Here is a 27,555-nt window from a genome sequence, read left to right as displayed (position 1 = left end):
AACCAACAATATGAACTACAACACAAATAACCTTAAAATAAAGAAGAGTAGGGCATAAAAATGTGTGGATATTTGTTTTCTTATCCCATTTACTATAAAATTTCACAAAGTTTTTCGTTTTGATAAACAACGTGCAAAACAATGTTCATCGATAAGCACTCAAAAACCACACAAACAATGTACAATTTGACTATTTCTCGTTTTGGTTATATTTGAACGTGAAGACATGATTTTGTATTTTTTGTTTGTTTATATACTTTCAGTTCAAAAAGTATCGAATATTTGTATATTATTGAACTAGAGAATGAAGGAGTTTTTTTTTGACAGATTTTAATTTAATATCTAATGTCTTAGTAAATATTAAAAATGACCTTATCACTCATTCACATAATTTATTTATTTATTTTTAAGTCTTGGAACAAGAAAGCATTCATTATGTTAATATATATTAAAAGTATATACTTTTTATATGTTGTATATGTATATTGATTCTTGAAACAAAGAATCTTTGAACTTCAAGTGTATATAAGGTTAGGTTAGGTTCAGAAGGTGCGTGCTGACAGTTATCAGCACTTCCACGCAGAGGCATATATAGCCCATTGTGATGCCCTCAAAGTTGCTAAACCTTTGTTAACTTCGTGTACTGTCCTTGTTAAACCATTTGGTTTTCCAGAGGAAGTTGAGGAGATCTGATAAGTTTGTTTTCGTCATTTCTTCCAAACCAGTGAAAAAGTGATTCCCAATACATTGAAGTTGCCTTGTCTGCAGTCCTTAACAGAGACACAGGAAGTCTTTGATAGATTCTACCTCCTCTTCATCTTGGCAACTCCTATATAATTCACTTGTTGGAACTCGCCACTCTTTGAGCAAGGCCCGTAGTACTCCAGTAAGTACATGACTTACAGGTTTGCTGAAACCTAAATAGCTTTTCGTTTTATTTTTGTTCAAACTAGGCCATAAGGTTCTAGCGACCTCACAATCTTAAGACTATATAAACAATGTTATATCTTTATTTGGAGTTCTTCGTTTCCTTTTACTTAGCGTTACCATTTTCACATTATGTTCATGAATTGTACAAAGATACACCGATATGAATATAGGTTGTGCGATGGCCCAAAAGAAAAAAAATCAAATTAATGAAAGAATGGATGAAATATGAAAAAGTTAACAATAGCATTATAGTAAGAAATTTTGTGAAATTTTGTGATTTTGGGGAACTCCATATTCGCTTGAAAGGTACAACAACCAGACAAGACAGTCAACGAAAGTACAGAGAGGAATTGCGGTAAATGGCGCCGTTAATTAATGCAAAATGACGATTTTCAGGCAGACACATTAAGTAAAAAGAACATGATAATAGAATAAATAAATAAGTAATTATAGTGAAAAACAAAAAAATAATAATCTAGAAAGAGGAAAAATGTAAATGTTCACCCATGAACAGAACAAGTAGTTTTGACTGGTTTTTTCCACACTGCATATTAATAAGATAGATGCTCGGTGCTGATTTGAAGTAGCGGAGCGAAGTATAGCGAGTACGAATCTTTGTGGAACGACGAGAAAAAAATGTTGTCAAAAGGCAAAATCGCTAAGTAAGCAAGCCAGCATTTTTTTAAAAGGTGCGGAAATTAATGAATGGATTTAAGTCCCCCCCCCTACACACAGACTAATATGTACCCCTTATAAGTTTATTGGTACACTAAATTATTTAAATAAAGTATTGGGAATTATGTAGTAGGGTGTGTAGCAAATTTTATTTAAACGAAATCTTGTGTACGTTAAAAAGTCACTGACCATGATTGAAAGTAATATAATTAAAATTATAATTAATAAAAATAAAATAACATTACAAATATTACTAAATTTTATTAAAATGGGTGCTAATAAGTCCAAAGCATTTTTATGCTGTGGAAAGAAAGTAAGCACATATGGACATGGTTCCCAACCTTTTTTTAACGAAGGACCCCTATAATATTTTTGTTTTTTCTAGGGACTAACCACAAAGTTTATGAACATTAAACTATAATATTATTTTAATATGCTCTATGCATCTATGGTATAAAGTATAATGAATAGTATGTTATATGTACATAGGTGTATTATAAAGGTTACAAAATGTATATAATTAATTGGAAATATGTGAGGTTTCAGGGGACAAACTATTAGCTTTGTATCCATAGCTGTTAAATTTAATTCACGGGCCATTTTAACCATCACCTCTACCGCCGGTTCGGAACCATTGATCTGGAACAACTAACTGGGTGACACACTTTCACTTTCTACTAAAAAGTATAGACTATCTCAATGGAGGGAAATAATAATAATGCCAGAAAAAAGATCTCAACGAAAAGGAAGGCATCTGAGAAGTGCGTGAGTCGATGGGTTATGCATGATAATTAAGGGCAAAGATGATTGCATATTGTAGAAAGTTTCTTCACCAATAAAATATCAGTTCAGTTATGAATACATTTTATAATTATATAGTATTAGAAGAAGTATTAACTTAAAATAAAAAAAAAATAATTTGAGTTCTGAATTTCGTGTCAAAATTAACGGTTGTCCAGTTTTGTATTAATTGGATACCCATTCCTTAATTCTAGTTTCATTTAGACGCAAACGGGATTAATAAAACGTATCTAGGTGAAGTATAAGCTAAAATAAAAAACCAAGTTTGAGTAGTGGTTTTGGTATTTAAAAACAAAGTGTTTTACACGATATTCCTTTTTCTTTTTCTTTTTTGTAGTTGCTGGCTCACTTTTGTTGAAATATTTCTGTCGATCAAATCGATCCGCCGTTATGTTTATAGGAAATCGGCGTACTCGATATGATGTTTGCACATTTTTCAGGGATTTAATGTATCAGACATCAACCTATTAAAAGTTTTCAGCATCTCCAATAACATTTGTTCCTGTAGCATCATCTATTGCATACGCAAATGAAAGCGTACAATATTATTAAAAAATATTGGCTTGAAATTTGTGCTGACATAACGCACAAATCTACAATATATTAGCACTAATATGCACATATAATAACAATTTCACATACATAAAGCAATGTTCGTTGTTAGATAGCTGTGACTAAATATTAATATATCTATTACGATCTGAGTTAACATCATCAAATTTTAAAACCTCAGCACGATTCTTGATTTAAATATTAAATTTACTTGAATTATAGAAAATGTTGTTTAAAGTGAAATAATTTGAAACCTGAAGTTCTATTAAAGCTTAAAGATCGATGAATCAATGAAGGTTTAGAAGCATTCCACGGACGACACCAATGTTGGGTCAATAATGCATTAAATAATACGTCGAAAAGCTTTATGGGTAATGAATTTAAGTTGAAAAAACAGAGGATCCAGTTCATATCGTGTATTTCATATGGAAAATATATTTGAAAAGGAAACAGAGTTAAATTTTTTAAAATATTACAAATTGCACATAGACGATTTTTAACCAAGAATATATGTGGAAAAAACTAAAAATAAAAAAATGACTGCAAAATATCAAAGAACGAGGCAGAAACTGCTATCTGAAAAGTGCTAAAAATAATAGGTGAGATAATACATTATTATATGTTTTGAGCTCTGATGCATTTTAAATAGAAAATAATATATTATAATAATAATAATAAACAGAATTGTTTATTGATAAATGCATTGATAACAAAAGTTCAAAATAAAATATTAAAAAGATTGATAGAAAAACTGATAGAAAACACTGTGAACAACAGCTATTTTATACTACACCTGACCCTAACCGAAAGAAAGGCCATTATTCGCATGCTGTCATAAAACTACAGTAGCTTTTACACTAGATGGATTCTACCTTATGACCCATATCGAAAGCATTGTTATTTGAACACATTTAAGCAATCCAATAAAAGAGTTTCTGCTCCATAATCCTTTTTCTGACCCATACTAAATGCACCTTTATTTTTAAGTGTTTTGAAAACTCAATACAAAAGAAGATAACTACTTAGACGAGAAACATTATTTATTATTCGAAATGCTGCTAAAGCAATAGAGCAATAAAGTATAGAAATATTTTTTGACCTGCCAAACTGAGATGAAAATTTTACTGTACAACAAAATAATTATAAATATATGCTATGTTATAGACATTGAAAAAACTTAGAATTGCTGATAGTCCTGGGAGCTGTACTCTCTCAGTAGTAAAATAATATTTATATTATTATTTTTTAAAAATTTATATAAATAAATAAAAAAAAGCCTAGGCATCATTTAAGTCAAAAAGTTTCAAAAGGAATTATCCTAAATGAAAAAACAACATTCAGATATTATACAACCTCGCTACGGACTACTCCCGGACTACTACTCTTTATACTTAATGAATAAAAATTAATAAATTGCATCTACATACGGCATTGTCCCACTCATTCAACAAATGGGGTTTCACTGCAATCCTACACTTTTTTCTGATTACTGAAGACTCAAGACTGAAGACACACTGCAATTGGATGGCCTTGAGTAGACTGCGAATGCTCTAAACTTCTCAATTTTTTTATTCCGTACAACAAACTAATTCTATGTGGACAACTCAAAACGAGTTCCATTTCTTGTTGCTTGATAAGAGCCATATTTCATATTTGTGGCTTACCTTGGCATTCATTTTAGTCCGACTAATTTATTATCATATTTTTTCTTATTGTATCTTATCGAACCGTTATCAGTGTGATTTTGACTTTAAACTCACTTTAGTTGTATATATTAAAAACTTACGCAAAAAACTTAATCCAATAAATTAAAAAAAAAGATGAAAAAAAGAAAAGAAAAGTTGCTTGACAAAAGAAAAAAATAATACAAAAGCAATGTCCGCTAGAGATCGCTACTGAGACTACTGATCATCTAGAGACGGTAACGGTGACGGTGCGCCATGCTGTCATGCCTGTATGCTTGCACGTGTATGCGATCGTGCTGACGCTCGTATACTGTGTACATTATGATTTTATGCATTTTTATTTTAAATGCACTAAAAGCATGTATAAAAATAAAATGCTTTTTAATTAAAATAAATTAAAATAAATTAACGCTCTGACAGCAGTGCTAGATTTTTCAACTTGAAAGCGCCTCTGGCGTTTTGCAGCTCTGACGTTTGCCTACAATTTATATTAAACGCATGTACCGCTTTTGTTCCCGTAATCAAAGTTGCTGTAGTTGCAGTTGCAGTTACTTATATTCTTCATTTTTATTTTTTTTCTTTTTTGTTTATTATTTCATTTTGTTGTTGTTTATAAATTAAAATGCTGTAACTTTTTCATGTTGAAAGCGTGTGAAGCGTTCATTTGGCGTGCGGTATCAACCACTACTCTGGCGCCACCACTACTCTCTAGCAATTTGGAGTGCAGAGATTTCTTATGGATAGGATTTAAAATTAATAGCAAGGGGAACCAAATGCAAGTTTTAAAGCTTTTAATTAGCGGAAAATCCGTTAACAACTTAAATTTGATTTATATCTGATCACTGAGAATTACAAATACAAATTTTCCATTATTGTAATATGTTGACCTATGAAGTGTAGAAATATCGTGGTTTGGATTAGATTTCATTAGATGTATAGGTGGCACCTCTTGCAAATTATTAATATCAGTACTCTGTAAAACAACCTTTATAGAAGATGTGTGAAATCATCAAAATCCAACGACATCCCAACTACTAGTGCAAGAGGATAGAGATATCTCAAGTAACTATGTGGCACAACACATAATCTGGTGGTATTAGGAAGAGACACCAGATTATATGCGGGGTCACTATTGATGGTTATTCAGATCTTGGCTTAAGTATATAAGTGCACCATTGGTAAATTTAATCTATGATATGTCCAAGCTGGTTTTAAGATATACAACTCTCTTATCAAAGCTCTGAGGAATGTAGAATAATTGGTTTTGTAGCCAATTGAGAAGTATTCGATCTCTACTGTTTCGTCTAGCTATGTACATAGTAGTAACGCGTTAACTATAGCGACAAAATACACAGATGTTCTGCAATAGAAATATTGCATATAAAAATATGTATTTAAATTTAAAGTCATGACCTAATACATCTGTAATAAAAATTGACGCACATGACAGTTTTATAACTTTCTTAAAAGTTACAAAACTAGAAACACCTAGACACACCTAGAAACAAGGGATCCAAATTTCGTCTACAGTAATGAATTGATACCAAAATTCTTGTAAAATATTTTAGAACGTATGTAAGCATTGTAACTGTTTGTAATATTTAAACGTTTGTGCTTAATCAAAGTAACTATACCATTGAACATGGCTGTGACATCAACAATATAGAGTTATTCCAAAAATTGATGAGTTAATATAAACACATTCACATTAATAATATTTTTGACTTTAATTAGACGTCACAAGTGAAAAGAGTACCTATGTATCTGGAGTTGTTTGGTTCAATATATTGATCATCTTAACAGTAAATTTGATTCAAGAATGATACCAATGTAGACAGAATTTGCATGAACCAGTTCACAGGTCAGATTCCTCAACATTTTGGCTTGTTTTCGTAATACTTTTGGTTTAATGTTTCAACAAAATTCAATCTTCAAACCAATGCCTCCATGCAGAACTTGTAGTCTAAGATTCCAATTCATAATTGCTGTGATTTAAATACGGGTAATCGCTCTGAAATTAAAACATAATCACCACAAAACTCTAAAAAATAGTTAAGATAGATTGTGGCATATAGTATCTCTGATTGAGTCGATTACGAAAACCACAAAACCACAGCGCTAGGTCTTCAACATAATAATTTAAGAGTATGTATGACGTCATAGTTCAAGTATTAAAATACATTCAAACTTACATAGCTCGAACTTCTATAACTCAAATTTTCTATAACTTGAACTATATATATTTTCGAGGCCTTTTCTTTGCAAAATTGTACTTCGAGTTATGGAAGTTTGATTCTATATATAATTTTTTTTTTTTTAATTTTTAACAATTGCAGCTTTTAGAATTAACAAAAAATTGCACATTGAGAATAGAAAAAAAAACGAATTCGCGGGAATAAGTTAGGCAAGCAAGCTCATTTGATTGTTTATCAGCTTTAGATTTGGTGCACTTCGGAATGCATTTAGCCAGTGAGCTAAGTATAGTCAAGCAGGGCTTATCAAAGTCCCAAAGAGCTTACAAATTGAATTTCTTATCTGAAATCCACATTTTTTGTGTAAACCACCAATTGTGCTTATCATCGTTGTGTTTGTTGTTATTAATTATTATTTGATTAAATGTAATTAAACTTTTAGTTTAATCATAAAAAAATGTTAACAAATTTATTTTTTAATTGCGCAGCTTGAATTCGGGAATATTACGTAGCCATGACGTGAGTAAAATGCATGGTGAATTAACTTACTGAACTTTCGGGAATTTAATTACGTGCTCTCCTCCGCGGACACTCGATTCAGTAATTAATAAAACTTTACACTTTTTTATTGAATAAGAAAATATTGGTAAAATATTTTTTTAAAGAACGAAATTTCTTCTACGCTTTTTCGAAACTTTCTCAGAGACAATTTTGCTTACAAGAAACACCGAAGACTTTTTTTTCGAGAACTTTTCTGCACGAAAGCAGGGCTGGCTTTTTGCTGGGCAAGTATAATTGCACCCTCACGTTTGCCAAATAAATTTACGACTAAATTGTATGACAAAATATGAATTTCAAAATCTTCAGTAAAACTCAAAGGCAAAACCCAATAAAAAAACCAAAAAATTATTTTAAATCAACTTGTTAAATTCATTAAATGAATTGAAACAGAAAACAAAAAAATGTGTTTTTTCATTTTTGAGAAAAAAAGGTGAACATGGATTTCGTGGCGACAACATGAAAAGATGAATCGATCGAAAGTCGTTATAAATTCACAGCGACAAGCGAATGCGAAACTCAGGCATGGAAACAATTAAAAACGACTTCAATAAAAATATTCGGAACGTAAACATTTCGCATAGTATCGCTGATTCATGACGAAACATTCGACACACCCTACAAACGAATGGTTGGCATCTAGGCTACTTGAGATAAGAGAGATAGACAACTGATTTACTAAATATATAGTACTACAAACTGTAGTATCAGACGGTTACAAGCACAAACAACTAAATCCAGATCTAGTTAATGATGTGAAGAAGATCTAGAGGATTCACTAATGCAAATGATTTGGGATATACTTAAGAAAATTCAGTACTATAGACGACAGACTATAAACGTTAGGAGAAAAACTTGTAGCACTTGAATAACCATAAAGTACCATGATCTCGCTAAGTGAATATGAAATAACATGTTAAGACATTATATCATATAGCCAAAGTTCTAAGGAAATGTCTCACTTAATTTGTTATAAATCGAAAACTATAAGGACTAGAGATAGAATCGATTAATGTTTTAGTAATGAATATAATTAGATTTAAGAAAAACAACTCCTCGACTTGTCTAGTCATCATATCATATCATATAGTTCTACTCGCTGTTAAGAATTTAAAAGGAAATACTTGAGAATATTCAAAAAATATTGCTATGCTTTTCATACTACAAACAAAAGACTACATATTTCAGAAAAAAAAATATCACTAACGATCAAGTGATCAAAAAGTGTACATATCATGGTGTGATAAATTATAGCTTCAACTCTTTCAAGAATTAAAAAAAAAATACAGGTAAATGTAGGCCATTGGCTTATTTTTAAGACTATCAATAATAAACTCAAGTCTCGCAGGGTACAAGTTCAACCCTTGGTACTTGCAGTCTCAAAAAATTATTTACGAATAATTAAATATAAGAAATAATTCCAAGACCACTGATGCTGAGTTTTTGCCAATACTTGAGACAGCTGTACGTATATTCAGCCAAAAAATTCAATTAATTAAAATAATATTAATAAATAATATTATTGTCTAATATTAAAAATTCAATACTTTCAATTGAGTAAAATATTCACTAACGTCATAACTGACGTTAAATTACAAAAAAAAAAAAAAAAAAAGAAAATGATTAAATATCACTAAACAGTAATTGACCAAGAAGTTGACGTATTAAATTATTGTATCTATTAATATAACCTCATTTCTTCTATAAATTAAGAAGGAAATGGTCGGGAGAAATTTGGACTATTTCCAAGTTGACATATCAAATATTCGCATCATACATATATCTTCATTCACTATAGTTAAGAATTCAGACATTTTTAAAGAAAATACTTGGAGATATTAACTAATGAGATAGACTACAAACTTCAGAAAAAAGGACTAAATATCACTAACCACCAACTAATAAAGAGGATAGTATGTTAAATTATCATATCTTTTGAAAATTTTAAAGAACATACTTGGGTAAAGTTGGACTACTGACATACTATAGTATAGACTTCTAGTAATAAAGAGTGGATTTGTAATAAAGAGTGGACATTAAAAGACAAATAATCTTAAAATACCAATAAACCTGAAATGAACGAGAACTGGATACATTAAATCACCGTATCGTATCATATCATATTGTTATGTCATATTCACTGATAGAATACTACAAATATTACAATAGTCTACAAATTTTAAAGAAATGAACGTTGTGAATACCACTAACCCCTTAACAAACGAAGAAATAACACATCAGATCATCTTATCATATCACAAAAACCCATCCATACTTTCCAGAATATGAACTGCTTACATACGTCTTGTACGTTTTCCTTTAATACTCATAAACAAGAAATTAATAAGTTAGCAAATATTAAATACAGATTATGTTAGAAAAAATAGTAGCTAGTAGTTTCGAAAGAGTAAAACCAATTAAAATCTTTAGATCAAGGTTTTGATGAGTTTTTAAAACACAAAAATAGCTCATACACTATTAAAACAGAACCAGGAGCAAGGTTACAGATGATATGGTTGACTAATAAAACCTTAGAGACGATCATAATTCAATGAAACTGAAAGATATATTTTTCCAAAAAAGTAAATGCTTAGCCCTGTTTTCAATCCATATAGCAACTGCTTTCTCTTTTACACTTGATCGACAGTTCATCACTCTCTTTATACTCAGCAACAATACATATTGTTGAATAGGAAATATATGAAAAGAGATCTTGATTTTTCGACTGCTTCGATTTAACTCATAAGGAAAGTATACGGAATAATATATGTATATATATCAGTGGGGTATTATAAGAATAATATACTCAAACTGACTACCAACTAGAGAATAAAACAAACATATTTTTTTTGTTTTCTCCGTAAAAGAGGATATTATCAACTTGCTTAAAATATATGACATGTTGTATAATATTTCATGCATATACTATATTAGAAGCAAGTGGAAACATACGGGGTCGTCTAAAGGGACTTCGATAATCATGTAAAAACTCAATCGGCATTATAACAACTAGGATGGAAATAAAACGATCCATTATAGCATTATAATTTACTAATTTAAGTCCTGTCTAGGGCAAATTCTCTTATATCTCATTTCAAGTAAAATGCGGAACATCTCTCATTGTTTTGAACACTCTTTCTCGTTACAAATATTCTTTCGAACCTAGGGTAGTGTGCAAAAATTTTACCAAGTAATCTATCCATTTACTAGATCCTGGAGATCAAAAAGGCTAGCAAATAATATTAAACTGAGAACTTAGATGTGGTAGATAAGTGGTCTCAACCCAAATGTGCCACAAGCCATACAATATCTCCTTTAGAAGCTTTAAAATATGTTTACTACCATTTATCAATTTATGACCGGGTTATTGCCAGTAATGTGTTGACAAATCATTGAAAATAACCTCAGAAGTGTTCAGTGTTCAGTCCCATCAATTGAAAAGATCTGATAGAAACAGTGTATTTGAAATAAAATTTTAATCAAAATCCCAAACCAAAGAGTCTTTACGTTTGCTTTTGGAACCATAAGGTGGACGAACCTGGTGAAGCTAACCGCATAGCACAATATATTTCCTACATGCTATAGATTTGTCCAATAAAAGCTTTTCTACTTTATTTTTAACATAATTTTAATGCCTTTACTGCAGTTTCTGTGGAATCGTTTATTTACTTTCTGAAAGAAAAATTCAGAACTATACTGAGAATCAAAGAACTATAGTGTGAATATATAGTTTCTAAATTCATCAAAATTTTTGTCTAAAACGTCAAGACACTTAAAGCCCTACAATTTTTTTTAATAGATGTCAACTTCGTTAAACTTACAACAGTATAAGTCCATTTCTTTACAGTCTTAGCATTTTAAGTGTTTTATTTTGTTTAAAAAAGTTTGCTGTGTGCATTTTAATGACATTAACCTCAAAATAATTTTTTTAAATATTAAAAAAAAAGACAATAAAATTATTTGCAATTTAATATTTTTTATTTTTTATTCAAAACACGTAAGACGAGTTCGACAATTGCTACCTTTTTTTTAATTTTAATAAACAAATACATTAAAGAAAAAATTTAAATAATATTTTTAATTGATCTCTTACATTCAATTAATATTTGAAAACTTATTTCAAAATAATAATTGTTCATATTTTTCTTTTTAATTAAGTAAAATAGTTTCCTGATCAATCAGCACCAACTCTTCAATGTTTGTTTTGATAATTAGTGTATCTTTAGATTTATTGGTCTAATTTTAAACAAATAGTTTTTAAAGATAAGATAGTTAGTTAGTTGAAGTGGAGGGAGGAACGAATCCTCCTCAATTAGCTAATAAAACCGTTTTGAATAGACAATTTCTCGAACCAGCCAAAAGTCATTTCTAGTTGTAAAGGCGAAAGTCTGGCCAATTCTAATACTCGAGTTTGTTAAAGAAGGGAACCCCCAAAAACCTAAGCATGGTTCTGGCCAGGTCTGGATATAGACATCTGTTGTGTGTTCTGGTATCCTTTCTTCGTTGATAGAGGATAGAGATGCGTTGCAGGTAATACCACAAGGTAGACCGAGTCTAGCTCCATGCCGTCCTATGATTAAGTATCCTGTAAAAACAGATATTAACGCAGAAATCTCTAATTTGCTTCTATGTATCAAGTCAGAGGTTCCGCATTTGGAGTAGATTGACTATGTACTGCTGAGGTTGTATTGGCCCACTCACTATTATCCTGTCTATTGGATGTACCTTAATTAAGCTTATCATACACCACAATATACTAGCGGTTGAATAAAATAAATCAATTGATAAAGAATTGATAAAGAATCAGATTAAAAGATGAAAAACGAAAGATTATTGGCTAATAAGACTAGAACACAGCAAAAATGATTTGTTGAAAAATATATGTAACATATATCAAATTGACTGAAGAATGATTAGATTAATTATGAAGAAATAAATAAATGCAGAGCTACATCTAGATTTATGTATTCCAATATATCAGTGCTCCTACTGATTAGAATACTATATAACCTGTATTTAAGCAATATATAACTTGTTTTATATGCAATAGATGCAAAATAGATCTATTTATATCGGAGTGACTTTTCTGGCCTTAAATAATTGACTTTCAATGATAGTTAAATGGACTCATGAAGATGGCATTAGTGCAAGCAAAACAGCTTAAATCAAAAACAAAGCATAGACTTACTTAGAGAATTACAATTTTGAACCTATATCAATAAAACATAACTTTTTAAATCCAATCTAATTAAATATAATAAATAAGTAAACAAAAAAAACTGTATAATTCAACTTCTTTTATTTATTTTAATAAAAGTTTTCTTTTTAATTTTCGACTCTTTCCTTAAATACTTAGTATATTGAATGTTTAACGTGAATCATGTCCGGTTCGCTTGGTTTATAGACTGATGAAGATTCTATATTAAAAACATATTCTAAACACATCACCTTCATTTTATTTTTTCTTATTAGATTTGAGATGTCTTGCCTGCAATAATGTGATTTTCATCAGTCTATTTAGTGGAATTGCTAAAATTCAGGTTATGTTTAATATATAAATATGAAGCAGCACCTTAAATTTTCTAAGGTGCTGCTTCAGATTTCTCTAGATCTAGCTCTACAATTATTTGCCTCTTCATAATTAAACTAGTCATTCTTCAGGCGATATGTTATGTATGACATATTATGTCTTTTTCAATTTGTATATTTCTTTCTGTGCCTTACAGTCTTTTTCTTCATCTTTTAACATGATTCTTTATAGTTAGTTAATTCAACCTACTTACCGCCAAATATGTTGTCGTATATGATTAACTCCATTCAATTAAAAAAAAGTTTATTAATAAAACTGTTTAAAGAAGAAATTTTTTAATTTTGACTTAAAAAGGTGGAATACTTTTTGACCAACCTAATACAAGATAAAGCCAATTCTTATTAAATTTAACTGAATCACGAGCATTTTAAGAATTAACTGCTCACAAATAGATAAAAATGTATATTTAATATTTATTATATATGTATGAGTAAATAGATTTTGTATGTAAACTATACTTTATTTTGAGAAACGAAATCGTAATGGCAAACTCAAAAATCGTCACAGCACATATACCTAAATATCAAAGTATCTTGTATCTCGAAAAACATGCATAAATTTTATGTAGTTTGTTAAACAGGCATAAATCAATTCCTTTGAATTCATTAACATATGATTTAGCACCTCATTAAGGAGTTTTGCCTCATAAATATGCAAACTTCAATAGGAAATTATTAATTAGAAGCACTGAGAGCTGCTGTATAACAGCTAACGGCAGACATAGAGGCGAGTTCAGGTGGGAAACTACAAGATACATTACTTTCATAAACGTATGTATTTACATATTTAAGCTACAAGATTAGTTATGGGGAACCTCAACCGATAATCGGAAGAATAAACAAGTTAATTTAATTTGCTCTTGTTGTTGTAATCATTATCGTTTATTTATTTTTGTTTATATAATTTTGCAAAAAAATTTTGTTTTTTACAATTTATGCTTTTTCAATTAATTTATTATCATAATTAATTAATAAAAAGCCATCATAAAATCGAATACGCCATCCCGCAATAAAGAAAATTATTTTACGCAATAAAGCAATTATGGGTCCCCCAGCTCCCAGCTATATTGACTTCTCACTATTGTCAGCTATGGGTGTACTTTGAGTAGAGGGAAAGAGAGAAAAAAAGAAGACATAAGAAGAAGGAAAAAAACACTTTGAATGAATGGAAGTTAAAACATAAAAGGCAAACAATTATTGATAAAAAATTAATTTTTTTATTTTTTTTCTATAAAACCGCAAAGTGAACGGTTGACACATAAAGTCAGCAGTGGTTTACAAATACAAAGAGTGCAGATAAAAGCATTTCATTTCATTTCTTTTTTTCGGTAAAGAAAACAGTTGTTGCAACACCAACAAAACACAACTTACGCACCCATGCCATCATCGCACCAACAGTCACTTCCAATCTTATCATGGGCTGGTGTGTAATGCTGCACCATACCCCCCACTATAGACGCCAAGATAAGAACTGAACGACTAAGCAGTGGAGACAACAGCAATCGCGCAATACTCGTAAACAACAATGAAAATATTTGTTTTAAGTTTCCATCATTCAATCTCGCTACTGTGACTGTGACTGTGATTGTAATTGGGTGATGGAAATGGGAATAGGAATGGGAATGGGACTGAGAGTGGAAGTGGAAGTGGGAGTGGGAGTGGGAGTGTGGATGTGAGTATACAATGAGCGCAAATAGACAGATTTACCAAGGTATGAGTACTACATATAATTTCTCTTGTACTTATCAGTTTCCAAGGTTGCCCAAAACAATGAGAACTGTAAATTTTTCTATAAGCAAGTCTTCCCCGCCAACAGATAAGAATTGAATTGGTTACTCTGCAATTATTAGGAGCTTATTAGGAGTAGAAGTGCGATGATTTGTTATTTCTGCTCATTAATTAATATTAATTATGATTCAATAACAACTGTTTTATATCAAACAGTGAGCACGAGGACTGATTGCTTAATAGCAATCAGAATTGAACGTTTAAATTGGAGAGATTAGAAGATCAGCTGATTGGAGAAGTATGTGATTTAACCACGAGTTTGATGGAAAACACTGATTGTCGACACTGACATGACATTATACTTTTGTTATATACTTATGTATATATAATTGTTATTATAATATATTTATACATATTTACAATTATAGTTATAACATATAAATATATACACATAGTGTACTTCAAGAAATAAATGATTTAAATTTATATTTACATGTACATATAGGTATAGCTTTGTTAGACACACGATTCCTACTGCACAACTTATAATTAAAAATATTTTGAAAAAAAAATGTTGAATATGCAATTTGCACTATAACAGACGGGATAGAAAAGATCTAACCTTTATCTATTTAAGAGCTATATTTAGTATATTATCAATTTCTACAAAAAATAAAAGAAATACTGTTTTAAGTTTTATATTCTTGTGATAAACTAAAAGTTGTGTTTAAACTTTGTACCAAGACCCCCATATTCCACCAGGGTGTGTTTCTCAGTTTATCCCTGATAATATATATACCAAAAATTTTCATTAGTTTACTATAATACTATAATACAGTTTTCTACGATATTCAAAAATCACAACTAACACATCCGGATCAATAAATATAATATAGATATATGTATTTTTAAACTGTTTCATGTTTGTAGCGTTTATATATACATACCACGATGTATTGGTTGTATATACACATTTTTGGCTGTTAACACAGAGGTTAAAGCTGAAGCTGAAAGAAGTAAAATGAATTGATTAATCTCAAGTATTTGTTATACGACTTGCCTTTTCGAGGCTTGGCTACGAAATAATGGAATAAAGGTAATGCTCTATGATAATTTGATATTCTTAACATAATATGTTGTTAATTCAACAACTATATATTCATGATTTCGGTAATTATATTTGATTGATTTCTGTATTAAGAGAGAATGAGAATACTTCAACGATGTTGAAAGAAACGTTTATTAACACTGACATAGGTAGTTATATCTAATCAATTCTAAGAAACACTATACAAATTTTGGCCTTTTCTCAATTTTTAATATCTATTTGTTGTTTCTGCAAACTTGTCCACGTAAGATTATGATATTCTTATTTCATTAAGATAGTCATAGAGTAAATCATAGTTTTATTTTGAGTTTAGTCAGACATTTAAATAACTTCAGTAATACCTATATTGCAATTCTTACTATGTAATCGAATGCTTTTTAAGTCGTATAATAAATAAGTAAGCAAATGGCGTACTTAGTTTCGATTAAAATAGAAAAAATTATACCAAAGATCTATATAGATGGGCTATTATTTACCTAAACACGTATAGATATAAAAAAGAGGGTTTATCTAGACTGAGGAACCCTTAGTAATAACATTCTTTTTAACTAAGCCGATAAAGCAGACTTTCTAATGGAATATTTCGCTACCAGCAAGTAACACTACTCTGAACTCATAAAATTTAAATGGAAACTTACACGCTAAGCTCTGACGTCTTTTCAGCTGCTAATTGAGCTTAAATACGATACATTCTTTTGTTTGCTCTAACAGCAGATGATCGTTTAGCATATAAAACAGACTGAAAGAACCTTTGTGCGGAGGGCACGCGAACTCGGAATTAGCACATCAAAGCCGTAAATTAAATACATTTTATATTAGATCGAAAGTAAGGAAATGGATTGTTTGGCACTTAATCTTTTTATAATAAAATCGAGCAAACATTGAAAAGAAATTTTCTGTTCACGTAAACGATATATGATCTGAAAGAGATACTTGTGTGATGATCACATTTTGAAAAACAAAAAACCAAAAACAAAAAAAAATAAAAAATAAAAAATAAAAATTTCGAACACAAAAAACAATGTAGACTCCATAGAGAATTCGTCATTCCGGGCATGAATCATCGAGTGGAGATGCTATGAGTGAAGCCAATTCCGTTTTCTTTATTTATTGAATTTGGCAAATTCTGTTCTGTTGGATGTCGTCATTTCTTATTTACTTGGAAGCGTCGCTTAAGGTGAGATTTCCAAAGCAAAGCTAACTTCCGACGTTAACCGGAAGTTGAAATCGGTTATTCGGTACAATGAAGAGGTGTGTCTGTCATATTGATTTAAGGTTTGTGAAAATATTTTAAGGGTTCAATATACTTGCTTTATTGTGCTTGACTTGCTTTAAGAGAACCGGAAAGAAAGAAAGAAAGACAAATATTGTCTGGTGACTTTTTCATTATAAAACTGGAACCAACATTCAAAATTTCTATGGAATTAAACAATATTTTGAATTTTGAATTTTTTGGAGTGTATTTAAATTTTTTTTTCGATCGAAAACTAGTGAAACGAGAACATCAATAGTGTAAAAAATGCTCACTGTTTTGAGAGAAATTTCCATATAGAAGGAAATTCTACTCAAGCAAAGACATCTAAAAATTATAATTAATATGACAAGTGTAATGTATAAAAAATAATTAAATAAATATTTAAAATATAATTTATAATCCATTCAGACATTTTATGTTTCATAATTTTTATTTTAACGAAATTTCAGACAAGGTCAAGACTTTGGAAATTCAAATATTGTATTGTATTAGATATATAAGTAAAAATATATAATTATATATATATATGTTTATATACTTTATTTATCTTTTGTTAAAATAAATGAAACTGAATTGATCAAGTACGCGTTCCACTTGTTTCTGATATGTAAACAAAAATGTAAGTTTATTGAACTGCTGTAGAGAGTTCTCAAATGTTGAAACAAAAAAATATGATTTATAACTTCACATAAATTAAAACCTGTTTAAATATATAGAATTTTTTATATAAGAACAAAACAAACGATAAATTCATCTCTCGCATTACAATTATAAATACTCGTGACCGAACATCTTCTACTTATCTAGCTGTTACTCCCCGAGATATACTCGCATGTTTATTGCTTATATTTATTTCTACAGTACATTCTGGCAGCTCTGTAAATAATGTCTCTGTTACTACTGCATAATAAAAACTACAACTGGAAGTCTTAAAGACTAATCACCACATTAAGTCTTACAGACTAAAGCGGTAGTGAATTAATTAATTAAAAATAATTAATTATTATAATTTACTGCTGCTTAGAACCTACAAATTCTTCCTCATATTTGAAAAAATATATTGTTTATACATAATACTAGTACAACTTCTCCGTATTATTAGGCACCTAAATAAGAATTTATATACAAAAAATTAAAAAATATATATAAAAACAATGTCTACATAAAGGGAATAGAACTGCTATAAATAATTATTTCAATTATTGTATAATTTTGGTTCATGCTTTAGTCTTATATAACACGAAAAAGGATGTCAAAAAACCATATCATAGTTAGAACTTGACAGACTTCCCTATCGAAGTCTTGAGTCAGTAGGCACCGTCTTAGTTCAAAACCGGGTAATTGCATTATAAAAAATAATGTACATACAATTAAATCCAAAAAGTATTTCCAAAAATCATAAACGCATTGACAAATGGTTCTGAAAATGATCGTATTCTATATAATATTTTAATGTATATTTTTCTGAGAGACTTAAAATAATATAGCGGCAGTTATACTTGCCATACAGCATCCACTTACCTATTTCATTTAACTACATTCTCATAAACAATCATCTCTCTTAACTCTTATCTCTCTTATATGTTTCCAATCCCCACTTTTTGATATACATTTTTGATATAAGTTACATTCTATTAATAGTACTATTATCTTAACTAGACAAATTAATAATCCCGGCAGTAGCCGCTTAAGAAAACTAAGTCTAAAATAAGTTTACTTCATATATTGCTATTGACGTATCTTGTTAGGGAACCGATCAATAGCTAGTAGTATTTCTGTGTAAAATATGTTAGAATTTTCCGACACATAGTCGATTGAAATAATATATTAGAAGACGTCAAAAAATTCTTAAAAATAATATAATACTTCACATTGTTACTAATATTTTCCAATATTGTCTTCTTTAAGCTCCAACTTGTTTTTGTCAATTAAAATCAATAATGTGGACATAACTCAATCACATTCTGTGAAATATCTGCGAAAATATCGTTTAGATAGAAGACTCACGTGGACAACAAGTCATATTGAAGCCAAAAAATGCCAATTACATAAATCTTCTAAATCACAATTCTAAACTCAGTCTCGATAACCAATTGTTAATTTACAAATTAATATTAAAGCCAATTTGGACCTATGGTATAGAACTGTGATGTTTAGCGTGTAACACAAACAGAGAAAACATCCAGAGAGTACAAAATAAAATTCTCCGACAAGTTATGTGCGCTGTATGGTATGTCAAAAACAAAAACCTTTACAAAGATCTAAATCTACTAACTCTTGAAGAAGTTATTTATCAATATACACCTTAATTTCGAGAGAAAGACTCCAGACGCATGCAAATCCTCATGTTCGACACTCATCTTCTGCAACTGCACTAAACCATCTTCAAAGAAAATCATTGATAAATATGAATACCCTAACTCATTGGCATACATGTCAGTTTTTTAAGATTCCCAAAATTATTGTCAATTTCTATTTAAATAAATAATAAAAACTTGTCTTTGGCTTCTTGTCCAACTCCACAACCACGACTGTGTCGTCAAATAGCTGTTCTGATGGTAAAACTTTTTTAATGACATAATTTTTGTTCCAATCATTTTTCACCTTACTTAAGTCTTCAATATAAGCCTTTGTAGCGTCAACTAATTGTTCTCTGATAATTAATCTATTTTCTCTTCACAACCTTTGCTCCAATTATTTCCAACTTAAATCAATATACAAACTCTGTGTCGCCTATTAACCATTCTTTGATAGAGAATCTTCTTCTTTGCTACAACTTTTGATCTCACGATTTTCCAACCCACAACTATCTATGACGTCAACTTTAATTATATTACGGTATAGGATCTCTTTTTTTTCGACACAACTGTTGATCCAAAGATTTTCCAACTTGTAAAAATCTTGAATACAATGATCTGTTATTTTGAATCTTATTGTTTTGCGGTTATCTTTAGATTGTCCAATTCCTTTAAACCTGTAATATAAGGATCTGTTATGTCGAATTCAATTGCTCTACGGTATATAATCTCTTACATCAAGACAACTTTAAAGCGATCCGTTCTCCTACTTGTTCAACTCTTCAGTATCAGTTTCTGTATCTGTCGATTAGCTGCTCTCTAGAGGTAAAGCGCTGACCATCGCAATCACTTTGTAAGATATGGAAATGTGGACTTTATTTTTTTGGTTTTGTTGCTTTCAAAAATTAAAAACAACTGCAGATAGTCTTAGAAACCAAAATGTGGTAATCATCGGGGCAATTTCGCTACAAGTTTTGCACTTTAAATGTTTTGCAATTAGTTTAACTGAGGCGCTACAATCTTTTCACAATTTTGTGCTAGCAATCTTCATGTCTTTTTTCTCTTTTGTGTATTTTTGTTTTCACTTAGCAGTGTAGTAAAACTGCAGTAAAATTGGCAAAAATTAAATTTTGCATTTGTTCAAATTGCGAAAAAAAAAGTGAAAAATAAAAATATAAAAAAAAACTTCAAAAATTAATTATCAGAAAACTAAGTAATTTCTTATCTAATTGCAAACAATTTATGGCTTAACTAATTACAGGCAATTAGACTTAAAATGCATTATTTTCCACAATTTTAATTTGCTAGAGTTGAGATGCACGAGCAGTTCGAAATACAATAATTAAAATTCTTAACACGTTCTGAAGCGCGCAGATACGAATAAACAAGCAATTTTTTCACGAGTTACATAAATTTTGTTGTGTGAATATTAAGTAAAAAAAAATCATAATAACGAAAAAAACAACTTCAGATATTTATATGTCGAATGGGAAAATACTTGCACCTATGGACGGCTTCGGCTTTTGAAGGTGCTTTGGAGGAAGTAAAATCGTGTTTTTTTTTCAATATCAAAGTCGGAAGTGAGTAGCGAGTTAGCATATTTAATTCCTTTTTTTCACACATTTAGAAAAACAAAAACAACAAAAACAACAAAAACAACAAAAAATAATTTTAGAAAGTTAATTGCAATGATTTATAGATTCTTCTTAATTTATGGCGCTAACCTTTAGACGAGCTAAGCAACATGGAGCGATCAACGCTAACCAAAACCAAACCGTGCGAGAAACAATCGCTGAAAGCATTTGAATTGCAAAATTTATATCATCATGTGAGAAATTTTACAATCATTTACCTTTACATACATTCATTATAATGTATATGTACATAGGTATACATATGCATATTGTCAATGCGAATTGTATCTGTTATTCTTTTCAAGTAAGCTTTCCAGACTGCACACCTACTCTAACTCCATAGCTGAAATATTTATTGCGCCATTTATTTAAAATTATTGTACAAAAATAATAGACAAAACCAAAAAAAAAAAAAATTCAAATAGACAGATGAACAGACAAATAGACAGATGGAGAGATAGATAAACTGATCAGCGAAAGATTTTTATTCTTACTACGACACAAGCGGTACAATAGCAATTCACTAAAGTATCTATATCTGTCTGGGATTGTTGCGGATCTTTAATGAATAAAATTACTGCATTTTACTTTGATGTGACATTGCATGCATCTCGACTCACGATGCAGAGGTGCAGAATTTGTGACAATAAGTATTGTATTTGGTGTCTTGGGAAATTTTCATCTACAATGCACATAGCCATATATAATAAAGCATACAAGCATCAATCGGCATCACTCTCATTTAGTATAAAAGTCTAAACACATAAAATCACATAGCTTTTGAGATGTGCATCTATCATCTATGAATATTACTTTAAAACAGCATAAACAGAAATTGTCTCTAAAATACTCTATATGAACTGCTCTTCAAAATTCAACACATACACACTAAAGTACCCGTTCGACATTTTCCATTTCACTACATTCTCACTATTATCGAACCTCTAGCATACGTGTATTTTTATATAAATATTGTATGGATTTTGTATAAAAAATAGCACAAGTCGTTGCATAGTCTGTAAATATCAGGAATGGTTCCTTAACCATGCGAAAAATATTGTACATGAGGGGAATACATTTTTAACATGAACCAAGACATAAACAATAGTGTCAAATAGAACAATAGTTACCCGATAAAAAAAACTTTAGCTTATTCCATATATATATATATACATATATAAATCTGAACTAACCCAAATAAAATTTCAACTATATATTTAAAACATTATCAGAAACATTATCATTTACTTTATTTTAATTCATCTATAAGCAATCCATATCTTGCTCAACACACTCCAAAAACCTGTGTGGAATTTATTTATCTAAAGAAAAACTTAGAAACTAGTTCACGTTAAATCAGATAGGCAGATGTATTATTCTAGAGTGATTTATGATGCCAAACAGATTAAGAATATATGTAAATAATTATTTTATAGGATCTGATTTTTCTTTTTTACGCTACAGAAATTTTGACATACATATATGCATATGGGCACATATATGTTTATTTCTGATAATATATTTATATAAATTCCTAATAATTCCTTATATAAAGGAGCTCCAAGAAAACTAAAATCTTAATACCTTTCACACATACTAGTTATGTTATCTCTATAATTTTAAGATATATCTAAGCAATGAAATAACTTTGCATAATTTAATATGTACCACTTTTCATTTGAATATTAAAAACTAATAACTCAATTACTAGAATAAAAATAAACAAACATAAAAGTATTCAATAATTCAATGATGATTTAGTATAACGAATGCTATCTTTTTGTAACTCCATTATTAGCTCTAGCTAGCGAACGAAGGCCAAATCAAAAACTTTTTATAACGACTGACATTATATAGTGTGAAAACTCAACAATGAAGGATGTTGTAGATCTTGTAAATTTATTTTTTAGAAAGGTACGTGGCACTAACTTAGACTAAGCAAAAAATTTTATGGCATTATTTATAATAATCAGGCATACAGTATACAAGACTTGCGAATCCTGAAACGACACGGATCCAATTCTGTTTAAAAAGCCTTCACTGATCACATTAACATGTCAATTGAATTACTCAACCCTGAAGAAAAGGTCAGCATAACAGAATTAGTTGTTCTAAAAGTTAGACACACTAAAGCAGTAAATGCTTTTAGGACGAGCTAAATATAGTGGTACCGAATTTGATGACATTTTCGAGATAAAATTATTACAAAAAGCAATAAGACCCCAAAGAACAAGAATACAATATTAAGTAATTTTGGTTCAATATTTCTTGAAAATCTAATAATTAATGTGTTTAAGTTTTAAGTCCAAACATCTAATTGAAGTGAAAGGTAATGACCTAACGCCTAACTGCTGTCTCGTTTATTTTAATAAAAGTAGTACCGCTTAAATAAAATTTGGGAAATCTAAACAAAATTTGTTTTTTGTTAAAGCTACACTTAAAGGAAGTTAGATTTAACCGACTTCTTAAGCTTTCCTATGCAAACAGATGTAAAAATTATTTTATTGTTCAGGTGTTTAATATTAGACAGATTTTTTCTCTTTAGAAAAAGAGCTGCAAAATTTGATAAACAGAGTTTAAAAACCTTTGCACTTTTTGGAGTTATTGTAAAGAACCTGTAGAGTTTAGTGTTCTTTAAACTCTAAGCAGCAATGGTCTATATGGTGCACAAAATTTTGTGGGTTTTTTGTTATGTCCAAATTTTAAATGAAATATATACATAGGTATATACATACAACACGACTTTGAAAGATAGTCTCGGCTCTCATGACCAAATTTAAAGCGACAATTGGTTTTATTCTTAATCTCAGTTCTTTAATTTACATTGAAAGTAATAAAAATTTAGTTTTGACGTAACGTAATGGGCCCATTAGGCCCATGTTAGATAGAACAACATTTATTAACATTTTTGTTACTTAATTGAAATAAAAATCCTAATATAAATAGTGAAACAATGTAGGACTCTTTGAAAAAAGATAAGCAGAAATTTGCAAGAAACTTAAGTCATCCCTCTTGTTCAACCAATCTTGTTCCCAAACAATCGCCTCTTCTTTCACACTTCTTTAACTTAGTTATATCATGACCAATGCGTTCCTTTTTGAAATTCCTTTTTTATTATCTGCTTTATGGGTGTCTAGACCAACAAACTGTACGATAGAACGATAGAAGATAATCTGCTATTTCTTACTGAAAGTACTTGGAGAAAAAGATAATTGGTACTTTAAACCAATTATATCTTGACCAATGCGTTCCCTTTTGAAATTCCTTTTTTATTATCTGCTTTATGGGTGTCTAGACCAACAAAGTGTTTTTGAACGATAGAAGATAATCTGCTATTTCTCACTGAAAGTACTGGGAGAAAATGAAAATCTGAACTGATACTTCACTATATCAATATTTGACAATATAATGGTTTTTATGGGACTGTAATTTGAGACAATGGCGAAATCAAGTAGATTTCGCCATTGTAAAGGAGTGTTGTTATCTCTATGCTATAAGTAAGTACATATTGCTTGGTTCCAGAGACATGGAACAGTTTTGTATTGTATTTTTTTTTCCTTAAATAGAATTTCTAGTGCCGACAAGAGAACCCTTTTTTCAAAGTACACCATTTGAGAATGCGATTAACATAGCAAAAAGATTTCTTTATATTTTTCTTTTGTTATAGATATGTGTATATATAAAGATTATATTACATATATATTTATTTTAAAATATATATTTCATAAATATATACATATTCTTATTTACACGTTACTCATATGTATGTCTGCCATTTATTTCAACCTTATCAACTTTACCTTTAATTTGCTGCACATTCCGACATACATAAATACATATTTACTCGTGTCTCATTCTCATAAATTCCTCACATGAAAACTGACATGGAAACTAGTCATTTTTTTATTGTTATTGTTGTTCTTATTCTGTTTAAAATTATTGTTGTAATTGTACTTGTCATTTGTTTTGTTTTTGCATATTCCAAAAAGAAAAAATGAGCTGATATTTATATTGTTTGTGTGTAGCGTATATCTCTGCTTACGGCTCTGAATTCTTGTGAACAGACGACGATTTTTGTGTACTTTTTTAAACTTAAAACTTAGCATACAAACATTCAAACATCCAAAAAGCGAAAAAGCACCAATAACACAAACACACACACACATACATATACATATATGAATAGACAACAGTGAGGATGAGAATCAGTTTTTGATGAAAAGTTTTTAAAATAAAAAGTCATTAGAAATTACAGCTACGTTAAGAAATGTCTTCAGACATTGCTTTTGTACTTGTACTTACCTTTGCGCTTATTTCTCGTTGCTGTTGTTGTTCTCACCGCTGCTACTTCTTTTGCTGGCTCAATTTTGAAGATTTTATTTTTATTTTTGTTTTTGTTATTGTTATTGTTTTTATTTTTGTTTATAACCAAAAGAAAACAAAGCACAAATTTCTTATGCTTTTGAAGCTCAGTATTAGTGTTGTTGTTGTAGTGATGTATTTGCTGGTTAATTAGTGTATTAAGTTGTTGTTGTTGTTTGTGTTGTTGTTGCTAATTTACAACATTTGGGGCATAAAAAAAACAAAAAACTAACAGTGGCATTGAAATTAAAACCGTTTTTGGTTTTTTTTATTTTTTTTGTTTTTTTGGAAAGAGTTTTTGGGTAAAAGTTTAGTTGAACACTGACTTGAAGTAAATCTTATTTTACAAACTTTTTACTTTTGAATTTTATTTATTAAAATTATTATTATTATTTTTTATTTATTAAAGCTGAACTGAACTATTTTGTTCACCTTTAAGACACACGCTTCGACATGGAGTGGATTTTTTTATTTTACATAATTACAAAGGCAATATGTATATGAATTTCGTATGTACTTTTGTAGAGCAAACTAACAAACTTACGTTGGTGGTATTAACTCCATTACGGAACCGCTTTTTTTAGTTAACTCAGCTCTGCATGTGTTGCATTTGTGAAGACAACAGAATAATAATTACAAACTATTCCGAAATTATTTAATTATTGTAATTTGCAATGCAATTTGTTTCACTTACGAAGTGTGAATTTTTGTAAATGTGTTTTTATTTAATTCTCGATTTGATTTTAATAATTTTTGTTAAAAGCACGTATTTATTTCTTTTTGATTTCGTATTCCTTACCTTTTTTTTTTGTTTTTTTTTTGTTTTTTTTGTTGTACTCCTTTCTACCACTTTTTGGAACGCTAAAGCGATTTTATTTCTTTCACTTAATCTTCTTGATTTTTGATTTTTGTGATTGCGTATAAGAAATAAAAATATATAAAGCTCAAACCTTTGGGATTTCGTTTGATTCAATTTATTTTTGTTAAGACATTTAATAATTTAGCACGCAATTCAGAATAAACAAATTGAAATTAATTAATTCAAATCTTTTAAAACAAATTTTTAAACACGAGAACAATTTATAGAACCAACTAATCAAACAACCGTTTACTCACTCCACCTCGACACAGTGACTCGCGAGCACAGACTGATCGTTGCTGCCATTTCATTTTAATGCAAAAGCAGCAAAAGCAGCAAAAGCAGCAAAACCATTTGGATGTACTCAAATCGTTTTGCGGTCGCTGGTCGCTGAATGCTAAATGCTGAACGCTAAACGCTGCCTTTCATTGGGGAAGTGAGAGCAGTATTCACAGCACACTTTTTCATTCCTTCTTCTCCACTATTATTTTTTGCAATTAGGTAATTCGCCAGTTGGGCAATCAGGAATTGTTTCAAGGCACTACACATCGCAAGCTTCGGTACACATCGGTACCACTACTCATGACTTCATAGGTGCATATATGTTAACTGCTATGATGACGCAAACCAATATCAAACGACCAGCGACCATTAATGCCGAACTGTAAGCCCCGAATTGCAGTGACAGCAAAAAAGGAACAGATTTTATAGAGCAAAAATTAGCAGTTAAGCATTTTAGGAAAAAATGTTTATTATTTTGTTTAATAATTTTAACAATTTTTATATGAAATAATGCTGCTGGTTATGCTTTTGTTCTAATATAAACACAGCAAGTGCATTTGCTAATAAAACTTTCACAGCAAATTAACAAAAAGCTCCAGAAAAATGTGCGAACATAAAAGTCAAGGCTTTGGGTCAGTTGGTTAAGAAGTGCTGACTCTGAACTTCGCATTTGGCAGGGCACAAGTGCGATTGTTGGTACTTGCAATCTCCAAAAACTATTCACGAATAATTAAATACAAGAATTATTTGCAAGACCACAGATGATGGGTATTAGGCAATACTTGAAACAGCTTTTGGTCAGCCAAAAATTCAATTAATTAAAATAATATAAAATGAATTTTTGTTGTTGTAATTCACTACTATTCGAAAAAACACCTCTTTATGAAATAATAATTAAAATATGTTTATTCCGAACAACTAGAAATGTAACTTTAACTACTATCATAAGTACCATATTCCTATAATTCATATCACATATGCGCAGGTACGTAACGAGAAAGCAGGAAAAGGGGCCACAGAGTATAATTTTTGTAAATGACTGATTAGA

At 29.8% G+C, this 27,555-nt stretch overlaps 1 protein-coding gene across 3 annotated transcripts in view; it reads right to left on the bottom strand.

The window, feature by feature from the left end:
• LOC119689341 (dual 3',5'-cyclic-AMP and -GMP phosphodiesterase 11) overlaps nucleotides 1-26,525 on the bottom strand; it is a 135,026-nt gene extending 108,501 nt beyond the window's left edge. For 2 of the 3 annotated variants that reach the window (XM_038104155.1, XM_038104157.1), the window contains exon 1: nucleotides 25,307-26,525. The gene's annotated coding sequence lies outside the window, so the exon portion shown is untranslated. Of the gene's footprint in view, nucleotides 1-15,657; nucleotides 15,718-25,306 lie in introns of all 3 variants that reach the window. The other variant, XM_038104156.1, reaches the window with a different exon arrangement.
• Between the last annotated feature and the right edge of the window lie 1,030 nt (nucleotides 26,526-27,555).

The sequence above is a fragment of the Teleopsis dalmanni genome, chromosome X (assembly GCF_002237135.1).
Source record: "Teleopsis dalmanni isolate 2A chromosome X, ASM223713v2, whole genome shotgun sequence".
In the NCBI taxonomy this organism is placed as follows: domain Eukaryota; kingdom Metazoa; phylum Arthropoda; class Insecta; order Diptera; family Diopsidae; genus Teleopsis; species Teleopsis dalmanni.
The sequence above is the reverse complement of the archived record's forward strand: the minus strand, read 5'-3'. Positions and strand labels throughout refer to the sequence as shown.